The sequence below is a fragment of the Dama dama genome, chromosome 16 (assembly GCF_033118175.1).
Source record: "Dama dama isolate Ldn47 chromosome 16, ASM3311817v1, whole genome shotgun sequence".
NCBI classification, from domain to species: Eukaryota; Metazoa; Chordata; class Mammalia; order Artiodactyla; family Cervidae; genus Dama; species Dama dama.
In genome coordinates, this window is record NC_083696.1 from 18,628,891 (window position 1) to 18,633,875 (window position 4,985).

The following is a 4,985-nucleotide window of genomic DNA, read 5'->3' on the forward strand; positions in this document are numbered from 1 at the left end:
CTAGTAAACAGCAGGTGGGCAACAAATAGAAACACCTCTTTTCATACTCCAGTAGACCATAAGCAGGTTACATGGACCTGCCAGCCTCTTGGTATCTGTGCAGTAGGAGAATCTGGTACCTTGGAGGGCCCTGGTTTGGGACAAGGGAGACTCCCTATTGGCAGGAGAAGTACTTGCCACATGAAATTCAGGCTCACAACAAACCTACTGTGCTATCTGTGACCCAAATTTTAGCACCGTTTTTTTTCCATTTCACTTTCTAGAATTGAAACACAAAGGAACCAGTGTCCAGAGGAAAGAAACACAGGGCTTAGACTTGCTGCCATCCTTAATTTCCTCATTCCTTAACTCTCCTTAAAAGACCCAAATCCCCTTTCCTCCTTTTAAATCGATTCCTGCCCTCAGCCCTGATGGCCACTAGCAGACAGCTATTTCCCCATGAATGAGAGCGACTCCTTCATCCTCCTGGTCATGGTTGGGATGAGGTTCTTGTGGTCATCCACACACTTGGTCACACAGGTCTCCAGCTGCTGCTTCACGTGAAGCTCCTTACTCCCTGCATCTATAGAATCTTTGGCCTTGTCATTGCAATACATAGTGCACCAGGCCAGGCGGTCCTGGAACTTCTCCAAGTCGCTGGTCACCAGGGCCTGGGTTTGAGCCAGAGGTGCATGGCAGCGTTCAATGCACTGGTGCACTTTTGCTGCACGGACACCTGGCTTTCCTCACAACAGGCGGCGCTGCACCGGAACATAAGGCCCTGCATCTTCCGGATATTCTCTCTCTCCAGACTCTTCACCACGGAGTCCACCGCCTCCTGCACCCGGAGTTGCTGCTGCAGCTCCGCCATGGCGACCCGTGCATGACTAGTCACTTTTTAAAAGGATGGATAAAATATGGCCCCTAACTTCTTGGAGTTTACTGTCAAGAGAAATACAAATAAATCTGATACAATATGGAGCTGCTGCTTGAAAGGCAGGAAGCACGTCATCCTCTGGTTCAGTTCAGTTCACTCACTCAGTCGGGTCCAATTCTTTGTGATCCCATGGATTGCAGCATGTCAGGCTTCCCTGTCCACCACCAATCTCAGAGCTTGCTCAAACTCATGTCCATCAAGTCAGTGATGGCATCCAATCATCTCATCCTCTGTCATCCTCTTCTCCTCCTGCCTTGAATCTTTTCCAGCATCAGGGTCTTTTCCAATGAGTCACTTCTTTGCATCAGACGGCCAAAGTATTGGAGTTTCAGCTTCAGCATCAATCCTTCCATGAATATTCAGGACTGATTTCCTTTAGCATTGACAGGTTTGATCTCCTTGCAGTCCAAAGGACTCTCAAGATCCTCCCCCAACACCACACTTCAAAAACATCAGTTCTTCAGGGCTCAGCTTTCTTTATAGTCCAGTTCTCACATCCATACATGACTACTGGAAAAACCATAGCTTTGACTAGACAAATCTTTGTTGGCAAAGTAATGTCTCTGCTTTTTAGTATGTTGTCTAGGTTGTTCATAGCTTTTCTCTCAAAGAGCAAGCATCTTTTGATTTCATGGCTGCAGTCACCACCTGCAGTGATTTTGGAGCCCAAGAAAATAAAGTCAGCCACTGTTTCCACTGTTTCCCCATCTATTTGCTATGAAGTGATGAGACTGGATGCCATAATCTTAGTTTTCTGAATGTTGAGTTTTAAGCCAACTTTTTCACTCTCCTCTTTCGCTTTCATCAAGAGGCTCTTTAGTTCTTCTTTGCTTTATACCATAAGAATGATGTCATCTGAGTATTTGAAGTTACTGATATTATTCCCAACAATCTTGATGCCAGCTTGTGCTTCATCCAGTCTGGCATTTTGCATGATGTACTCTGAAGCTGAAACTCTAACACTTTGGCCACCTGATGCAAAGAACTGACTCATTTGAAAGTCAGTTGCTTGGAAAGATTGAAGGCAGGAGGAGAAGGGGATGACAGAGGATGAGATGGTTGGATGGCATCACCAACTCAATGGACATGAGTTTGGGTAAGCTCCAGGAGTTGGTGATGGAAAGGGAGGCCTGGAGTGCTGCAGTTCATGAGGTCGCAAAGAGTCAGACATGACTGAGCAACTGAACTGAATGGAAACTCTGCATATAAGTTAAATAAGCAGGGTGACAATATACAGCCTTGACATACTCCTTTCCTGACTTGGAACCAGTCTGTTGTCTGTTGCATCTTGACCTACATACAGATTTCTTAGGACGCAGGTAAGGTGGCCTGGTATTCCAATCTCTGGAAAATTTTCCACTCCCAGATAGGATCCTCTTGGAGTGCTTATAAATGAAACAGAACATAACCTGGGATGGAAGGTAATCCAGGGAAACTGTTGCTTAACAAATCTTAAGTAATGATCCTTTCTATCACACACTTAATAATTAGTTTCAGTGTATTTCTTCCAATAAAATATAAACTCCTTGAAGAAAGGGATTTTTGTCTAAATTCCTAGTACCTAGATGAATGCCTCATATATCATAAGTGAAGTCACTCAGTCGTGTCCAACTTTTTGCAACCCCATGGACTGTAACCTACCATGCTCCTCCATCCATGGGATTCTCCAGGCAAGAATACTGGAGTGGGTTACCATTTCCTTCTCCAGGGGATCTTCCCGACCCAGGGATTGAACCTGGGTCTCCCACATTGCAGGCAGATGCTTTAATCTCTGAACCACCAGGGAAGCCCTAGTATGTAGCAAGTGGTTAACATTTATTTGATTAATGAATTCCAAGTCAATCAAATGGATGAATTTGTGAAGGGTCACAAGGAAATCAGGCAGGAAGGATAAATTAGGAAGGAGAGGCATCTGTAAAATATTGGTGGTCAAAGGGGCACTGTGTCCTGATAGCCATCAAGTCCCTTTTTCTCAAAAGACTGATTCTCTGGAAGGACAAAATAGTACACTGGGGTCAACAAATGGATGTTCATTCATGTCTGCAAACACATGTACAGCAAAGTTGTGATGTATTTCTATTCTCATTCATGGCATGTTATGTTACCAGATGACAAAAATCACCTGGATGCTTATCATGGTCTTTGAGAGAACAATAAAAATTAGATTTGTATTCCTTGGAAAGATTAAAAATCTATGCAGTGCAAGGGATGTATGTGAACTTTAGGTCAGAACAGGGCTTCTCAAGCATAAGCTCAAGATATTTTATCTTCAGCTCACACACACACACAATTGAAAAACTTGGAATATTTTCCTTGTTTATCACTTCATTTCTCCCTTTTATTTATCATCCATCATTAAGCTAATAGGCCAGTACAAGTATTTCATATAACCTACACTGTTGTAAAGGCAAAAGGTAAAAGCTTAGAGGTTGTAAGCTTTTTTTCCTGGAACTGTTTACCAGATAAAGAATTAGTGAAGGATAATACTGTTTTGCTAAATACAGCATAAAGTTGAAACATGCACTATTGAAACTCAGAATTTTTCTCCAATTGAGCAGTCAAAATTCATTATTTAAATTTTTCTTTAGGTCTGAAATTCAGGTGTCTTTATAATGTACCTACCGTATACTAGAATGCTGAAATCCTTCTACATCAAAGATATGCTGTGTTTTGCAAACATATTTTCATCAGTAATTTACTCTAGTGGAGAAAATCTCTTGATTCAAACCTTTCCACCTAACAGGTGGATTAAAAAATAATTTCAGATCAACTGCCTCAGTAAAACAATCAGAAATTTAAAACCACTGAGAGATCAGTGGACAGTCAATATATATTTTGGATGGGATTTGTATCATATGTAATAGGGATCTGGAAGTTCCTATGTGAAACACAAGTGTGAGTCTTTAAAACTGAAAGAATTATCAATCATGTTTTAATCTTACTATGAGTTTAATCAATGATGTATAAAGTATGAGTATCATTTTGAATACTATTGTTTAAGTATCATAGGGTGAAGTACAAATCAAAAATCAATTATCTTATTTAGAAATATTTAATAAAGTCAAGATTGCCAGGAGAAATATCAGTGACCTCAGATATGCAGATGACACCACCCTTATGGCAGAAAGTGAAGAGGAACTAAAAAGACTCTTGATGAAAGTGAAAGAGGAGAGTGAAAAAGTTGGCTTAAAGTGCAACATTCAGAAAACTAAGATCATGGCATCCGGTCTCATCACTTCATGGGGAAACAGTGGAAACAGTGTCAGACTTTATTTTTCTGGGCTCCAAAATCACTGCAGATGGTGATTGCAGCCATGAAATTAAAAGACGCTTACTCCTTGGAAGGAAAGTTATGACCAACCTAGATAGCATATTAAAAAGCAGAGACTTTACCAACAAACGTCCGTCTAGTCAAAGCTATGGTTTTTCCAGTGGTCAAGTATGGATGTGAGAGTTGGACTGTGAAGAAAGCCAAGCACCGAAGAATGGATGCTTTTGAACTGTGGTGTTAGAGAAGACTCTTGAGAGTCCCTTGGAGATCCAACCAGTCCATCCTAAAGGAGATAAGTCCTGGATGTTCACTGGAAGGACTGATGCTGAAGCTAAAACTCCAATACTTTGGCCACCTCATGAGAAGAGTTGACTCATTGGAAAAGACCTTGATGCTGGGAGGGCTTGGGGGCAGGAGGAGAAGGGGACGACAGAGGATAGATGGTTGGATGGCATCACTGGCTCGATGGACATGAGTTTGAGTAAACTCCGGGAGCTGGTGATGGATAGGGAGGCCTGGTGTACTGTGATTCATGGGCTTGCAAAGAGTCAGACATGAGTGAATGACTGAACTGAACATTGTAGTTAAACAAATTAAAATATCACACAGCAACAAAATAATTTACATTAAAATATATATGTAAATAACTAAGCATAAAGGATTTCTATTGGCATCGTTGCTATTACAGTGGTTATTTTTATGTATGGTATAAATTTTTTTCCATCTCAGTACCTCAACTAGGCATTTCTGTACACACTAAGAAAGAATTAGTGTGAATGGAGACAGGATTGCAGCCTT

General features: G+C 41.4%; 1 pseudogene; it reads right to left on the reverse strand.

Annotated features, from left to right (window-relative positions):
• Nucleotides 1–428: 428 nt before the first annotated feature.
• On the reverse strand, nt 429–850 carry LOC133071405 (protein FAM136A-like; annotated as a pseudogene).
• Nucleotides 851–4,985: the final 4,135 nt, after the last annotated feature.